The sequence below is a fragment of the Castor canadensis genome, chromosome 2 (assembly GCF_047511655.1).
Source record: "Castor canadensis chromosome 2, mCasCan1.hap1v2, whole genome shotgun sequence".
Taxonomy (NCBI): Eukaryota; Metazoa; Chordata; class Mammalia; order Rodentia; family Castoridae; genus Castor; species Castor canadensis.
The window spans coordinates 134,472,241-134,491,314 of NC_133387.1; the positions used below are offsets into that span (position 1 = coordinate 134,472,241).

The 19,074-nt window shown below is 38.9% G+C and overlaps 1 protein-coding gene across 3 annotated transcripts in view; it reads right to left on the reverse strand.

Annotated features, from left to right (window-relative positions):
* The window catches only part of Frmd5 (FERM domain containing 5), a 314,393-nt gene that overhangs the window by 84,760 nt on the left and 210,559 nt on the right, over positions 1 to 19,074 (reverse strand). The window lies entirely within an intron of this gene.

Here is a 19,074-nt window from a genome sequence, read left to right on the forward strand (position 1 = left end):
AGGTAATATTTTCTCATAAATGTTACTGGAAGTTCCCATTGTGCACAAAGCTCTGAGCCTTGAGGCAAAAAGATATAAAAATCACAATTCTTGCCTTTTAAGAGTTTATTAAGGTGGGTACCAGTGGCTCACGTCTATAATCCCAGCTACATGGGAGGCTGAGATTGGGAGGATAGAGGTTCAAGGTCACCTGGGGAAAAAAGTTCGTAAGGTTCTATCTCAACCAACGTAGGCACAGTGGCGCATGCTTGTCATCCCAGCAATGGCAAGAAGCATAAACATGGTGACCGTGGTCAAGGCTGGCCTTGGCAAAAAGTAAGATGCTATCTCCAAAATAACTGGAACAAAAAGGGCTGGATGTGTGGCCCCAAGTTCAAACTCTAGTACCACACACAAAAAAATGCATTACCTAATTGGACAGAAAGGAAACAAGTAACAACAGAGATAATTAACTTTAATATAGCAATAAAAGTAATATCACAAAAAGAGTACATGATTAATTGCTAAATCAGTCTTATTTAAGGCTGAGGAAGCGGGGAGGGGGGGCATTAACTGGCCTGGAAAGGTTTAGGAAGACACCTTCAAAGAGGAGGGATTCAGTCAGGCTGATTCTTTAGCACTGATAACATCTTAATGGAAAGACAGGGGGCTCTGCATTCCAAGGGGAAGAATGCAGAACAAAACCATGCACAAGAAAGCCTGTTGCTTGGAGTAGGTGTCGAGTGGATGGAAAGGTGTTAGAGAAACAAGTGGAGACTTTGAGGGGTAGGCTAGGTAAATTGTGTTTCATGCCCAGGGCAGTAGGGAGCCAAGGGTGCTTTTGAGAAGAGAGTCCCAGGATCCAAGCAGAGTTCTAGGAAGATTTCTCTGGCTTAATGGTAGAACACTTGCCTAGGACATGCAAAGTCCTGGTTCCACTCCCAGCATTAACTCCCAAAAAGAGATTTCCCAGTAGTAGGTGGCAAACAGTTTGCAAAGGGGCAGAGAGAAGGCATGAAGAACTGTTGCGAGCTGACTATAAAAGCAGCTCACATATCCAATGGAAGAGAAGGAAAGAGGAGGAAGATACTTCAATTTTATTCTGATACTGCAGATTTAAAAAGATATGGATTTGCCAGGCATGGTAGCACATACCTATAATACCAGTTACTCCAAAGATGGAGGTAGAAAGATCATGGTTAGAGACCAGCCCAGGCAAAGTTAACTCAAGACTCTATCTGAAAAACAAACTACAAAAACGAAAAAAGGTCTGGGGCATGGCTCAAGTGGTAGAGTGAGGCCCTAAATTCAATCCCGATTACCATGGAGGGGGAGGAGGAAAGTAGAAAGAAAGATATGGACTTGCTTCTGCTTGGAACTAGTTTTACTAAGTGTAAATTTGGGAAAAATAGAGCACAAAGACCTTCAGATAGGTTTACAGTTTAATCAAAAAATATTTAACTTATGGTTTTGTGTCATTTTACAGGTTATATAGTACTTACAGAAATATTCATTCATCTACCTTCATAACAGCCATAAGGTAGATGAAGATGAATTTGATCTTGTTTCTACTTTTCAGATGTTGACACTGAAGTTTAAAGACCTGTAGTAACTAACAAGATCATGTTGGTATTGCACGTTAGTACTAAGACCTGCAGATAACAGGCTCTGTACATTTTCTGTACATCTACTCTTTATTACACTAATCTCAGAAAATGAAGGTTTTCTTTTCTGTTTGTGGAGGGGAATTTTCTCTTTGCTTTTTTTTTCCACCAAAAATTTCAAACATATGCACAAGTGAAGAGAATAGTATAAGAAACTCCCAGGTGCCTATCACCCAGCTTCAAAAATCATAACTCACAACCAATCTTGTCTTATCTGTATCCTACCTACCTACCTACCTACCCTCAAGCATTTGAAGCAACCTCCCCAAACCATAAAGATTTTTAAAGTTTAAGGTCTAGGTGATAGTTTTAAGGACTCAAAATTGGTTATATTCCTTACAAATGGTTATTTCTATCTTTAGCTTTAATTGAAAAACTGAAGAGATCATGTCCTATCCTGGAGAGCATACCTTTTTGTACCGAGATGAGAGAAAGTCAGAAGCAAAACTAACTGACTCCCTTTGTTGCAAGAATTTTTTGGGAATTTTATTTTTTCAGTGACCTCTAGCACCTGAAAAACGAAATCTTATTTCTTTTATTCTCCTGACTCCTGTATGTTTTCTTTCTTTCCAAGCTGGAAGTTTGATAGTCGTTTATTGTACATGAGGCACATGTAGCTTTCCTAAACATGGTAATAAAATGTCTTGTATCTATCTGCCTTATTCTTCTGTGTATGAAAGTATGTGGGCTGTGCAGGGTGGCATTAGTGGCTCTTGGTGCTTTGAAGGAAAGATATATTCTTGTGTTTAATAAACTTTTCCTTCATTGCAAAAAGACTTTGTAAAGAACACCATCATTTCACAATCACTTATTCTTTGTGCTTAGGGGAAAAATGCAGAATTTTAAAGATAATAACTGGAAGACACTGAAACAAATCTTTGTTTTCACCCAAATCCTTTAAATTGTATTTTTGGTGGCATTACTGGGGCTTGAACTCAGGACCTCATGCTTGCTAGACAGGTGTTCTAACACTGAAGCCATGTCCCAGCCCGCCTATAAATTGTCTTTTTATTTTGAATTTATGTCTGTTTCATGAACATTATGCTTCATAGCAGAAGACAGAACTGTGTGAGGACTGATTGTATCTAGAGGCCTTAATATATATTTAAAAGAAAGATATAGTTTGATCCCCAAAACTGGTTTAGAGGGCCTTGATTCTTTAACCACTGAGAATTTTATAGCCATGCAGATCCATTCATTCATCTGATCATTCATCCAACAAATATTTATTCAATACCTACTATGCTCTGTGTGTGGGTCTAGGGATACAATGATGAACAAGACAGAGATGGTCCCTCCTCTGAGAGTGGAATTTCAACATGTAAATGTTGTAATCTTTTGATTCTTGAAATTATCAATATACTAAAAAACACTGGAACATCTTCTTAAAAAGAACTCATTTCAAACATTTCAGCCAACTTAGCCCTGAGGGTTGCCTGTTGCTATAAACAAAATCTAGAAGACTTCCCAGACAAAACATACACTGGTAAGGCTTATACTAGTTAACTGGAGAGTTCCTGCTTAAGAAGAGATGAATGATGCTATCCCTCTGTTCTAAGATTTTTAGGAGGCAACAGCAATAATGGTTACAAATATACCTTTTTTTTGACATGGGGCCTCACTATGTTTCCCAGGCTGGCCTCAAACTCCTGGTTTCAAGCAATCCTCCTGCTTCAGCCTCATTCATAGCTGCAGCAATAGGCATGTACCACCATGCCTAGCTACAAATACAATTTTATTGGAGCTTTACAATTCTATTTCTTCTGCTTTTAATATAAGCATCCTCTTCTTTCAGCCTGAGTTTCATTATAAAACCTGCCAACTGGCTTTAATTATTGCCAGTTTTTCTGCCCTTTTCCAAGAGGGGGGTCCTTTTTCAGTGGGAGCCTGCAGGAACTTGTGGCAAAATTCTGTACTTGGCAGTGTCTTAGCAAGTGGAATATATCCTTTAGCTGGTGAGCTGTCTGGATAATACATAGTGTGTGGATTCAAAGCAGATTGCTACATACACAGAAAGTCACAGGAGTGTCCTGGCTGAGGCACAGACAGTGCCTGACAAAATGCTAATCACAAAAGGAGGGTGGAGGAAGGGGGAGGGGTGGATTCTGTGCTTAATTTCCCACAATTATTATAGTGTAATGTGACTGATAAACTAGATTATCTAGTTCTAAAATTAAAACTAGAATGAGGTAGAGATTTCTTTTAAGATAAATCTCTATTCCCAGAAACATCAGAAGACAACCCTTGTTGCTGGCCTGACACGTGGCCTAGCTACTGCCAGCACTTGTGAGGATTTGCTCTTGCTCACTGCCCTGTGATTCTGCTCTTTGTCTTTGAAATGTTCCTCTCCCAGTGTTCTTTGGACTAGAGACAGAAGCACTGCATCAAATGCTTGTTTGTAGCTTGGCCTTCTCCTGCTTCCACAGAAATGATATCTAGGCTAACTTGCCCTCTTGGATATGACATTTTACCCCATCTATTTTTGAAGCTCATTTCTAGGAACATTTTTTCAGGGAATGCGGTGTCTTTTTCCCTAAAAAGAATTTAACTGCACTCAGTTTGTTGGGGCAGCATATTACAGTAGTATGATAAATGGGAATAGACTGGAGAAAACTCCATTGGTGGGGTAAGCTGATGTCAGATGAAACCCAGGTCGTTTAAATTTTAATTTCTTTGTGTTACTAGGACACTGCTATTACTTCAACCATCAACTTAGACAAACCAGGGATAACTCACTGGACTCTCTGAACCTATTAACTCAGCATTGTAGACAAATTTGGTTTATTTGAAGTTAAAAAAGAAAACATTTTTATTCTTATGTTACAAGTAGAGATATAACAGGAAATGAAACTTTAAAAATGTGTTTATTTGGGCTGGCAGAGTAGCTCAAGTGGTATAGCACATGCCTAGCAAGTGCAAGTCCTTGAATTCAACCCCCAGTACCACACACACAAAGTATTTCAAGGTGAAAAATAGCTATTTAAAAAAATGCTGTTTATAAACATAATAAATATCACTCATATCATCCTTCAGAGAGTAGATCTCCCTTACTATTGTCTTTTCTTCAAGAACATTTCTATGCAAAAGGGTTGAGATATTATATGCACAATTTTTATACTGCTTTTCAAACCTCACATTTAAGGATTTTTGGTGGGAAACACTGTAATGGTGTTTTATCTGCACAGAAAGATATGGTATTTATTGAATGTGCCTCAGAGGTAGCAGCACTCCTCTTTGTCAGTAAAGAGCTCGCCAAGCAGAGAGGACTACCAGGCCCCATCTCCCTCGGCCTTCCCCTCTCACAGCACATCATAGAACATTCAGGGGTGGGGGTGGGGCAGAGTTAAAGAGCCTTTCAAATGCATCAGTACACTAAAAAGTGCATATAAGCTATTCTGCTTTGGGTAAAATGGAATCTGCCATTTACATTTTGTGTTGTAATTAAATACAGCTGTGACCACAGACGGTAAGAGTTTTCAGTGTTAGCAGTTATGAATCTGATCCCTCACCTAATAAGGACGTCTTCTGCATCTCTTACACACGGGGCATCTTTGTCTGGGTAACCAATAATAGAATATATGGTGTAGCTGTTGCAGCATTAGTTGGATTTCAGCCCTAGTTGCCCCATAGGCCAGGTGGCCTTGTGTAATAACTAACCTATACACCTGTAAGTCCTACCTTAGGACTGTGGCTTTCCAGCCTCCCGAGTGATATAGAGCTCATGACCTCACACAGGTAGTCCATTCCACCTCTGAACAGCTTGTGTGGCAAATACTTTTTGATAACAAGAAGAAATGTGTTCTAGGTAACCTAGTAGATGATTTCTACCCATGCTTCCACATGATTGCCTGTCAGATATTTGATACTATCCTACCCCTTGTCTTACAAGTCTTCTCTTCCTAGGCTGAAAACCTAATTCTTTTTTTTTTTTTCATTTTTCTTTTATTATTCATATGTGCATACAAGGCTTGGTTCATTTCTCCCCCCCTGCCCCCACCCCCTCTCTTACCACCCACTCCGTCCCCTCCCTCTCCCCCCGCCTCAATACCCAGCAGAAACTATTTTGCCCTTATTTCTAATTTTGATGTAGAGAGAGTATAAGCAATAATAGGAAGGAACAAGGGTTTTTGCTGGTTGAGATAAGGATAGCTGTACAGGGCATTGACTCACATTGATTTCCTGTGTGTGGGTGTTACCTTCTAGGTTAATTCTTTTTGATCTAACCTTTTCTCTAGTACCTGTTCCCCTTTTCCTATTGGCCTCAGTTGCTTTAAGGTATCTGCTTTAGTTTCTCTGCATTAAGGGCAACAAATGCTAGCTAGTTTTTTAGGTGTCTTACCTATCCTCACCCCTCCCTTGTGTGCTCTCGCTTTTATCATGTGCTCATAGTCCAATCCCCTTGTTGTGTTTGCCCTTGATCTAATGTCCACATATGAGGGAGAACATACGATTTTTGGTTTTTTGAGCCAGGCTAACCTCACTCAGAATGATGTTCTCCAATTCCATCCATTTACCAGCGAATGATAACATTTCGTTCTTCTTCATGGCTGCATAAAATTCCATTGTGTATAGATACCACATTTTCTTAATCCATTCGTCAGTGCTTGAAAACCTAATTCTTACAAGTGGATTTTCACATGACTTATTTCTAGATTTTGGTCAACATCTCACATTATTCTCTTGTTTGCTAATGTTATTTAACATAGACAATCACACTTGCTTGACACTCCTATATCCTACTGTATCCTACTGTATCACAGCTTTGTGATATGGTAAAGCTATCAAATCCTGATCTGCATGCTTTGTTTCCCTAATACAATGTAACCCATATGTATTTGGTTTCAGATACAATGTTGGCTATATTCAATTTGTGAATATCTAGAACCCCATTTCAAAAATTCTCTACTAAGCCTGTGCAATTTAACTGCTGGAACTAAATGCAAGACTTACTAGGCCTGACAAATTTCTTTGTGTTGATTTTGGCCCACTGTTTCAGCATATTAGAATTCTGTTGAAACATATCAAATTAACTTTTTTTGAGGTCACTCTAGAGCTAAGCGAAGGAAATATCACAGCTATGGCAATCACAGCTATTTGACTTCAAGCAAGGTACTTCACCAAGATGGAGAATCGTTATTTAGGAGAGTTTGATTAGAGCCATTTGAACAATGATTTCTGAAGGGTGTTGCTTAATAGATGAATACAGTCGAAAGGGGAGATGTATGTCCTGACCTTGCTTTGTTCATTAGTTCTTTCACTTAGATAACTACAAAAAGGACCAGATGGATCTCAAAATTATGGTCAGGAGCCATATTTCCTAGGGGACCTAGAACACAACTAGGCACGTAACCAGTTTGTGATAATTCTTGTTAACATTCTGAACCATGGAGGAGACAGGCCAACAATAAGCAGTAGCACAAAGGAAACAAGATTATCCTCCAATTACTGATGCTCTCTGACGTATTTATCTCTATAGTCTCAGAATTCTCAACCTTACTTTTGGATTTAGCCTTTTTCTTTCTTTCTCTAAGTTAATCACCCAGAGATCCATTTGTTTATTTGTTTTTCATTTGCTTATCAGATATTTCATCATTTATTCATCACGTTTTTTTTTTCTTCTTGTGGTGCTGGGGATGATACTCAAGGCCTTGTGCATGCCAGCTAAGCACATTGAATTACATCCCCAGCTGCTTTTGGTTTTTGAGACAGGGTATCACTACATAGCTCAGGCTGGCTAAGAACTCACTATGTAACCCAGGTTGGCCTTCAACTTATGATCCTCCTACCTTTGTCTCCAGAGTGCTGGGATTACAGGTGTGTACAACCATGCTCTGCTTATCTGATATTTCTTCAGAACCTATTATGTGCCATATATGCTAAGAACTAGTCAGAAATGTGAGCAAGATAAGTCAGCTGTACTGGGAGGAGACAAGAGGCACTTTCAATGCCATGCAATAAGTGCAACAGTAGAGGAATGTGGTAGGATGCTATGAAAGCACATAAGACAGCCCATTAGTTAAAGTGGGAGGCAAGAAAGAAAGCTTTTCCATTGGAAATAAAATCTAAGGAGAGTCCTTAAGTGTGTATGGGAATTGGCCAAATGAAAAGGATCATGAAAAGCATTCTAGGAAGGAATGGGATTACAGAAATCTCTGGCTGCCAACTTCTGTTGGTCTTTTTCTTTGTGGTCTCTTATCCAGCTACCTAGAAACCATACACTGTAAGTACATATTTAATTTTCTATCTCTACTCTTCCTGGCTGTTTCTAAAAGTAATAGGTCACTTAGCATGGACCCATTCTTACCTCTACCTTCCCTCATTTTTTCTCTTTGAGAAAGCACTGTGGCTTCAGTAAGCATTTCATGACATGCCATGTCATCTTGATAGTCCTGGTCCCTGACCCAGAGCTTGGTATGTAGTAGTTATGTAAAGTATTGAGAAGCAAAATTTCACTTTTCACAAATTCTAATATGCATAAAAAATATACTGTAAGACACTACCAGATCCATGTAATTCTGACTTAGAAATCATAGAAAGCCTATGTGGTAGCCAACAGAAATCAAAGACTTACTTTTTAATCAAAATCAATCAGTAACTTTTCTTGAGAATTTCTTACAGCAGCTCCTTTCCATCACTCCAAGTGGGTTTGTACAGCAATAAGTAAGGCTCCGGGTCTTCAGATTACCACCCCAGGAGTTGCTGAGCAATTTGCCCAGGTGCCTACTGGCTCAAAGGCTACCCAAACTCTGCCCAGTGATGTGGAATTGACTATCCTTCGAATGTGCTCAGCTGGAAGAGAAACGCAGAATGTCCAGAGCAGCGAACCATGAGGAATGAGAGCAGATTAGATGAGCAGAGAGATAAACTAGGCATAGCCCAAGGGACACTGACAAGTGAGGTGACCTCATGCTCTGCTCTCAAATCAGAGTTCTCAAAATTCATCTAAGCTAGAACATGTCAGGGCACACCAGGAAGATCAGAACTTTGTACTGGCAGAAAGTAGGAAAGCACAAAATTAATAAGAAATGTTAAGAGGTATTTGCTTCAATATTTAAATTGCTGCTTCTGGATTGAAGCCCTAAAAAAAAAAAGAAAGAAAGAAATATCTCAACTATCAATAAAATTAAACAAACAAGGCCAGGTGTGGTGACTCAAAGCCTGTAATTCTAGCCGTGGGGAGTCAGAGATCAGGAGGATCATGGTTTAAGGACAGCCTAGAGAAAAAAGTTCTTGAAACCCCCATTTCAATCAACAAAAAAGGCTGGTCATGGTGGCACTGACCTGTCATTCCAGCTACTTGGGAAACATAAGTAAGAGGATAGTGGTCCAGACTGGCACAAGCATAAAGTGAGACCCTATCTCAAAAATAACCAAAAGGATAAAGGGCTGGAGATACGGCTTAACTGGAAGAGAGCCTGCCTAGCAAGCACAAGACCTTAAGTTGAAACCCCAGTACCACCAAAAAAAATAATACAGAAGTTGGGCAATGTTGTGAAAAGTAAGACTTCAGAAACAAAACCAGTCTCCAAATGGAGAATGGAATATTTAGGGTAAGAGAAGTAGGACATAATAGATTACAGTTGAATTCCACATCCACTGCTCTGCTCAGAATCCCAGATGCTCCATTTGAATCCCTCCAGTTGCCACTTTGAAATTCTAGTCTATAAATTTAATTGGTTATAAGTATAATTTCCCAAGATACTTGTTTATTCTTTCATTGTAGTATCATATTGCTTTTAATAAGGTTCTGAGCCCTACAAAGTATGCTTCCAAAAGAAAAAAAAATCAAAGCTGACTCTACACTTAATTCTTAAGAGCATCTCTAAGTCAATAAAATCCACTTCTGCTTAAGTATAAACAGGACCTGAACTATCTCAACTCTTATGGAGGACCTTTCCTTCTACTCTTGCAGAAGTCCTTCAGAAAATGGACAGTGCTGGTTGCTGTGAGAGAGATCAACACTGCTATTAGAAAAACAAACTGCCACTCTTTAGGAAGAACTGGGATATGAGGAAATAACTTAGTATTTCTAACATGATATCCCCATAAGTCTTCAAACTAACACTTTCCTATTTACCCCCTAATGTCTTTTGGACCTTAAATGTTGGGGTTAGGGAAGGCTTCCTCTAATCTGAAGGAAGCATAGGTGATACCTAAGAGAAAGGGGAGTAGACAGAGGGAAGAACCTTCAATCAAAAAGAACACATTTGCAAAGGCCTTGAATCAGAGGAGAGAGTAGCATATGTGAGAAGCTGCAAGGTGATGATGAGAGTGGTAGAGCCCACAGAAGGGTAGATTTAGAACATGGGGAAGAAGATAGGATTGATGGTGCTGAGCCTTGGAGACAGTGTCAAGGATCTGAGATGTAATTTTAAGTGCAACACGAAGCCACAGAAGAGTTCTTAAGGAAAGGAGTAACAGGATTAGGTCATGAGTGAGTAGGAGAGAACAAGAGTGTAGAGAGGAGTCCAGTTAGCAGAGATGAGAAGTGGATGGATTTCACAGCTCTTTAGGAAGTGAAATGGAAAGGACCTGGTTATGGAGGGACCTGAGCAGGTGGTAAAGAACAAGGATTCAGATGAGCTGGCTTCTGGCTTGTCCACTGGATAGAAGAAGTTCCATTGACTGACACAGTACTCACACTAGTTTTGCCTCAGAACACTTCGGTAGAGGAGAGAGAGAGAAAACTATACATTTTCACACTTTTCAGGAATAGAATCAGCAACTGTTTATACAACAAGCTTTAATGAGTATCCGTCTTCTACACTAACAATGAGGTTGGGGGAGATCTTACAATCATTTTGATTATGGAGAAGAAAGAAAATATCTAACAGTAGTAGAAAATGATAAGGCTGTCACAGAACTTAAGAAATACCATGTAATCCACCTCATTAAAGAACATCTGGATCTCAAGAGTTTAAAGTATGAAGAAAAGGTTTTGCTTACAGCAAAAGTAAATGCTGTCAGGTAGAATGAAGCCAGGATCCCAAAGTTTTCAGTCTTTTTTTTTTTGTGCTGTTCTCTTTGGAAAAAAGAAACAGAAGTACTGGGAAGAGGGTGGGTTTTTTATTTGTTTTCTTGCTTGCTTTGTTTTGTTTAAGACAAGAAGGGAGGAAGGAAAGAAAGAGGGAAAAGGAAGGAAGGAAAGATGGAAGGAAAGAAGGAGGGACAGGGAGGGAAGGAAGGGAGAGAAGGAAAGAAGGAAGAAAAGAAAGAAGAAAAAAGGAGAAAACAAAGGTAGGAAGGAAGGAAAGAGGGAGGAAGAGAGGAAGGAAGGCAAGAAGGAAGAAAGGAGTAAGGAAGGAAAGAAGAGAAGAGAGAAGGAAAGAAGGAATGAAGGAAGGAAAGAAGGAAGGAAGGAAGGAAAGAAAGAAGGAAGGAAGGAAAAGAACCTGGTTTTTTACATAAGGAGCCTGCTAGGATCCCTACATTCTGTTTATAGTATCAATTTTTATCTTTCACTAAGGGAGAAGTAACACTTCATCAATCTGATAAGAAAGTTTTAAAGAACATTTTGAGTCTTTATAAAATCGTATCTTACAAATTTTGTAAAGGAAAAAGAACAGAAAATGAAAAGAAAATTTCCTTTAAAAAGACTTCTGCTTTGGTTTCCAAGAATAGAAGGTAAATTTTTTTGTTTATCAAGGTACAGAACTTAATACTTAAAATATTTATTGATGCTAATGTGACCATTCACTGAAAAGACTAAGTATTCACTTGCCATCTAAATTCTCCCTTTTCTTCACATCTTTTTTAGGATGGCCTTTTGCTTTTAATTGTTCTGAGATTTGTTTTGTCCACACATGAGCAAAACATGTGCTTTGTTGACATTTTTGTCGCAGCCTTTAATATAAACTTCAACTTAAATCAGCAATGAAGCTTTTCTTGTTTTCTAAGCAGGTCCTATGAAAGTTTTGAAAATAGTTTGTTACCATAAAGGTATTTCTATTTTCAACTTGAATCTCAGATAGAATTTTCTTGATCTCTTAAGAGAAATTGCTAAAAACTTCAATCATGTAAAAGAATGGGGTTGGGGGGGGTTGTTAGGTTTTCATCACTGTAACAAATACCTGAGATAATCAACTTATAAAGAGAAAATATTTATTTTATTTTGGCTCATAGTTCTGGAAGTTTTAGTCCATGATTAATTTACCCCGTGCTTCTGAGCCTCTACTGAGGGTGAACTTCACAGGAGGAGTACATGATGGAGCAAAACTGGCCAAAGAGCAAGATGGGACCGAGACCCAGGGTCCCATAATCCTCTTTGGGGATGTACTCCCCAATGACACAAACCTCCTATTAGGTCCCACCACCTTCTAATACCACCATTCTGGGCAACATATGGACCTTTGGGGGACACTTAAGATCCAAACTATAACATAGAGCCTGCCACTATAATAGCTTCAGAGCATCAGCCTGTGGTAATGACTAAGTTGGTGAGGTAAGAATAAATCAGAGATCAGAACACCCCAGGGACATGGAGATGATACTACTAGATTGATTCTTCCCAGAACCAAGCAATGACAATGGTGGTCTGTATAATCGCACTTGGAGGATTGGGTGTACTTTCAGAGGATGAACTATGTTTATCCATCAGTTAGGAAAAAAGGCAAAAACTATTTAAATGGGGAAATAAGCACTGCCAAAGAGCACTCAAGGGGCTCAGATCTGTGATTTGCCTGCTAACTCAGACCCCAAAACATTTGCATTTGAGGTAAATGCCCCTGTAGAGGTCAATTAGATAATGGAGAATGCCCTTCCTCATGGTCTACGCATGAGCCCTCTTCAACATTTTAAGCCTACTTACTTTGAAGTTCCTTTCAGGTTGCTCTGTTATCTGTAGGTTCTAGGTTTTTTTATATGGGGATGGGTTTTGGCCTTTTTTATTGTTGCTAATATGAGCTTCTTTTCAGTGGGTGCTGCTTCTGTAAGACCTCCTGGTACCTCAAGTTAAAAAGTTAACATAATGGCTGCCAGGATGTTTTAAAACCAACCCTTGGACTGGTAGTTACACTAATGTCCTTGGCTTGGGGCTCCTAAACTTTACCAGCCTTGGAACTGTGGGCTCCACCCCCTATTGTGGTTCAGGTTGAGATTTTGATTTGGGATTTTTCAAGGATGGCTCTTTTTTTCAATCATTTCCCATTTAGGCTGCCTAATTCTGTCTTATGATTCCTAGACAGTGAACAGACTATTACCAGAGACTAGACAGCCTCTTTCTACCCCTGGCTTTCGGCAAGGAGCTCAGGTCATCTCTAACTCCAGCCAACGAGGACACACTCCAATTCCCATCTCCTTTTTAGTAGAAAAGTATTGATCTTGTTTCCCCAGCTATAAGCATGCAGTCCTATCTTCCCCAGAAGTCTGTCAAGCCAGCAAAATTACAATTGCCAGATCACAAGAATTATGTATTTCATTTTAGAAATCTGAAAATGTTTTTATGTACAATATGATACAGTCAAAACTATCTTGGCCCAGGAGTCAGGAAACCTGGGCTCTAATCTAAGCCTAGTCCCAAACTAGTTTTTTGACCACTTTGGTATCATTGGAGGGAATGAAAATTTTGGAATTGAAACAGAAGAGTAATAAGGTCTTTCTCAGACCTGAAATTCCCTGATACCATGAATTACTTTTTTTTCCCTCTTTTCTTGGGTGCTGGGGATCAAACCCAGGGTCTTGCACGATAGGTATGCATTCTACCACTGAGCTACGTTCTTAGTGCTGACTTTTCTTGAGACAGGATCTTGCTATATAGCCCAGGCTGACTTCAAACTCATCATCTCTTCCCAAGTGCTGGGATTACAGATGCTTGTCACCTTGCCTGGCTGAAATACTATCTTTTGTCTATGGGCTAGTAGGAGAACAGGGACAGGGGCTGCACACACTTGAAAGAAGGTAAGGGCAATTTATAAGGAAGTTCCTTGATCCCAGTTTCCCTTGATTTTGCAGCTCTTCTGTCTTTAAAATGGTTACAGGACACATTATTAGCATTTCAAACACTTGTGCCTATGACAGGTGAGCTCAGGAAGATTAGGAAGTAGCAAAATTCTGGTTTTTGTTTCTTTCAAGCCAGGCTCAGTATGTAAATATTAACTGTTAGTAAATATTTGTCAACATTTCCCATTTATTTTTCATGAATCCACAAAACATATCAAAGGGGCTGATGCTCTGGTCCTTGGTGCTTCTCTCAGAATCACAGACAGACTCATTCTACTCTGTCAGCAAACCTGAAGGCCAGAGTCTTTAGTTGTGAGACTATCTCATGGAAATAGAAAAAGCTTTACAGAACAGCACATCCCTTCTCCCCTCCCTTGTCTTCTACCAGGCAGTGTGTATAGTTACACAAAACCTTCAGAAACAAGTAGTTGTGTGCCCAAGTCAAACAGATATCTAAGCACATAAACAGACAGCAGCTTGGGCACCAGTGGGCTGGTGCTGGGCAGGCAGAGGGCAAGCATTGAAGCAGGAGTGCATTGAGGAACCTGGATCTGCTCTGGGTCCCAAAGTTCCTACTACCACAAAACTTGCCACAGCTGTTTTCCTATTCACTACAGAGAACCTTACATGAGCTCCTCTCCTCAGACATTATTCTGCAGATAACACTCAATAGCTTGAAAAAGTCAACATGGAGAGCTTGAAGAAAATAATGGTCAATTACTTTGACTATGTCCCATATGATAGAAACTAGGTAGTAAGAGTATAGGATTGGGAGTTTGGAAACATGGGTTCTATTTGATTCCATGCTTGTAACTATGAGGCCACAGCCAAGTTGCCAGGTATGTCTGGGCTTTAGTTTTCTTTATGTTTGACAGATGATCTCTAATGCACTTTCCAGTTCTAAAATTCTATATCCTATAATAAAGAATATGAAGATCTAGGAAAACAGCTTGTAGCACAGACCAAACCTAGCTACAATATAGGGAACATTCATATATATACAGATTCTGATGCTCCAGCCTAGGACTCTAAGGAGCGTGGGGAATTGTGAAACTCTTCAGAAGATCCAGAATATGAATCAGAACTGGGAACCACTGACCTTAGGTGAGCACAACTGGCTGGATCACAGGGTCAAAAGGATAAGGTTGAGCTGGATGTGCAGGTGGTTCTATGGGGATAATTAGTATTCACATGAATGAATAAAAAAAAGTCTGCTTAATTTATAATTATAATAAACTAGGGAGGGGAATCAGTATTGTAAATAACCTTGAAGATTGAAGGAACGGCCAGAAACCAGTAATAGGAAGCTCAAAGAGAAAAATCCAAATGTACTATGCTTAGAGAAGAAAGAAAAACCTCACTAAGATGAGGTTGGTATAAGACCACACCCATGTCAGAAAAAGGCCTGGAGTCAGAAAATTAGCACTAGACTCTAGGGAGATGGAGGAGTTGATTGAGGCCATCCTTCCGGCACCTTGCTTGGCTCTAAAGTGCAAGAATTCCAATAGGGTTGAAATTTCAGTTGCCGTGGTATATTAACTGTGAGTAATTGAGCAAACATAACTGCTAGCTCTTCAGTTCACAAATCACAGAGTAAAGAACAGATGTGTATCATGATCAATGACAAGTCTTGTCACTTCTTTCACAGTGTGTCAGAGATTGGTCACTGTGCGTTTGTTATTCAGTTCATTTGCAAACAACTAAGTGTGCAGTGGAGCGGTTGCCTCCTTCTCTCCCAGTGATAAATCCCCAAAATGAATAAGTGAAAAAGGAAAATGACCAATAAAGATGAAAATTCAGCAAAGAAACAAAAGTGATAAACAAATAGATACATGTGGGAGTTTTGGCAGTACTGCCAATCAAGAAACTCTAGAACCTGTCTGCAGTGGCACTCATCTACTGTTCCAGCTACTGAGGAGGATGAGATCGGAAGATCACTTGAGACTGGGAATTCAGGAACAGCCAGAGAAACATAGTGAGAATCTTCTCTTTAAAAAAAAAAAAAAGACTCTAGATATGCACCAGAAAAACGTAGAAGTAAACTAATCAGTGTGAATGAGGAAAGTGATTGTGATAAAAAAAAATATGAAGATATCCCAGAGGAAGTTATGCTAGCAAGGAATTCACATCAAAGAAACTCTTGAGGATCTTTATGACACTGAAAGCACAAAGGATAAGATGTTGGAAGCTGATCCAAACTTACAAAGGACTGTGACAATTCATGAAGGCATAGAAAATATGTTTGCTCAGTGTCATAAACTATATGACAACAAAACAGTAAGCAATGTTCATACTGTTCAGGATAAGTTTTTTTTTAATAAAGAAATAAAACGGCAATTCTCAATATTTATAATGTTTTAATTGGTTTTCTAATAATAGCTTTGCTATGCATTTTCATTTCTCTGTACATTTACAACCAACAGAAATAGAATTTTAAGGGTTTCTTATACATTTGTATACCATAATATCCCCACTAATCATTAAAAATCACATAATGGAGTCTCAGCTTATAGTGTCTTTTTAAATCATTTCACTACTGTACAAAGCAAAAAAACTAGTATTCAGGAAACATAGGGAAAACGTTTCTTATTACATAAAAGAATCACTGGATATTTCTACAGCATTGGATCCATTTGAAGCTTTAAAACTGAAGACTAACATGGAGAACTTGAAGATGATGAAGATGGTAATAACAAGTAAGAGGCTAAAAATCCTGACCATCAGAAAAAAAATTCAGACAAACAGTTTTTAGTGACTGGAAAAATGGTTGAAGTAGTAATTTAACTGTGGTCAATCTTCAAATGACTTTTTTACATATGGGATACTGACTAGTCATAATACATTTTTTACTAAAAATGGAACCGGTAAAAATTAATTTTACTGTACCATGATAGATCTGGATTAATTTAAGAATGAATTTACAGTGGAAGAGGAATCAAATATCAGATCAGTTTCCAACAAGAGCTGTGTAATCTTCCTTCTGGAAGCCCAAAACTATCAAATTAGTTCTTATCTTCCTGGAATGGTTTTTTTTGAAAATAGGCAAAGGAAGATGGACTGTATGACCCGTCAAGTTCTCTGCCAGAGTTAAGATACTATGATTTTTTAACATTGTGGAACTTTATTTTACCCTAAGCTGCCAATTATTTTGGAGCACTGCACTTAAATTGTCCTTAGCTTTGTACATCGAGCTCCCTTTCTACCAGATCCTCTTCAGTTAAAGGGCATTAGATTATGAAGTGGGACTCTGATGAGAAAGCAAAGCTGTAGAGTGATCCAGCCTATTTCCAACAAGGATCTGTGTGGGGACTGCAGTGGCTTTGACATGCAGTTCCCACAGCATCAGTGCATCCATCCAAATGAGGTCCAAGTGCCTGGGACAAGGTCAGACCAGCACTTCTCCAGAGTACGCACTTGGGTTTGAAACATGGACAACCATGATAAAAACAACAGTGCCAGGCTTATTAATACCCTCTTAGGACAAGACATTAACAAGGAGGACAAAGACAGAACTTTTGAATTCCCTCCAGTACTGGTAATTCTTGAACTACAAACCAGACAATTCTTGTCACAAAACAAATCTGCATCTCTTCTTCATTAAGAATCATTGGGCCTACCAGAAGAGAGCTACTTGATATTTTTAAACAGGACAATGACTTGTTATCTCACTTCCAGATACGTATTAGTTCTTCTAAACTTGAAACTCACTCCAATATCCTTCAGAAATGACTCAAGAATGAAATCTATAACACAGTGTGGTTTTCTTGCATTGCATCCTTCCCAAACCTTGACTGCCCATAGTTCTCAAAATGAAACTGTTCCTTGGGGGTATTTTAAAATGCTACTGATACACATTGACTTTCAGTTATAAATTTGGTTTTAAAATAAAATAGAGTACAGATATTCTCCATTAATGAGTCTCAAAGCAGAACTGCAATTTGTTCTTAGAGCAAACGTTCAGTTGGAGATTTTCTGTTTTGTTTTTGTTTTATTTCAATCTTACTTGGAGTTTCAGACGTCAAAACTGCCCCTACACAGACAGATGCAGAGCTGCATACCTGTAATCCCAGTGCTTGGAAGGCTGAGGCAGGAGAATAATGAGTTTGAGGCCAGCCTGAGTTAGTTACATAGTAATATCCTATCCCCCCAAAAACCCATAAACAACCCTCCCCAAATGGGGGGAAGGAGGGAGGGAGGGAGGGAGACAGGGAGGAAGAGAGAGAGAGAGAGACAGGGAGGGAGGGAGAGAATAACTATGAATAAGAATTGCCCCTACAGTAGTAATACTAATTTTGGGTGGATATCATTTAATATGTCTAATTATCCAGTTAAGGAAAAGGTTACGAATTCTTAAAAGCAAGAGAAAAACTAGGGCTGGGAGTGTAGTTTAGTGGTAGAGCACTTGCTTAGCATGTATAAGGCTCTGGGTTTGATCCCTGGCATTAATAAATACATGTCAACAAACACTTTAGGAATTAAAAGACTTACCTTGACTTCCTTCCTACCACTTGTACAACTTCTGATAGAGGCATCTTTACTTATAAAAACTGAATGACTCTAATTAACCAAATCATTCTTTCACAAGCCCAAAGAAGATTCTACTAGGAGGATGGTAAAACATTATTATTGTCTAAAATAAGTATTATAAACTGAAATAAAATTAACTTTAGAAAACAGATAACTATTATACTCTGGCCTCCCTTTAGGTCAAACTGTTGTTGTTTTTTGTTTTTCTTTTTGGCGGTACTGGGAGTTGAACTTAGGGCCTCACGCTTGCTAGGCAGACATGCTACCACTTGAGCAGCTCTACCAGCCCTGAACTTAATTTTTTGAATCGAGATAAGAGAATGTAACAGTTTTCAGAAATAGGAAAACTTCTTTGGGAGTGATCAGTGCACAAAAGTCGCTCTAAGTTTGATCGTGTTTGCCAATAGCATTTTCTGTGTTAATGGAAGTATTCTATATCTGTACCATCTAATACAAAAACTATTGACCACTTGTGGCTCATTTGAAATGTGGCTAATGCAACTGAGGAACACAAGTTTTAGTCTTATTTAATTATAATTTAATTTAAATATGTACATGTGGTTAGTGGCTAGTAGACAGTACAGATTTAGACCTAGGTTCTTAAACCTAAGTATACAATGGAACACCCAAGGAAGTCTAAAAAATAACTGCCTTATATTCCTGGGATAAAACCCAGGATTGATTGTAGTGAGTGGTCCTTTTCATGTGCTAGTGAGATTGGTTTGCTCATATTTTGTCAAGGCTTTTGAGTCCAATTTCATTAGGGATATTGGCCTATAGTTTTCTTTTCTTATAGCATTCTTGTATGGCTTTGGTATCAAGGTGATGCTGGCCTTCAAAAAGGAGTTTGAAGTATTTCCCCTTTTTCAACTTTTGGGAATAGTTTGAGAGGATTAGTCTTCATTTTTTGAATGTTTTGTAGAATTCAGCAGTGACGACATCAGGTACTGGTGGGAGAATTTTTATT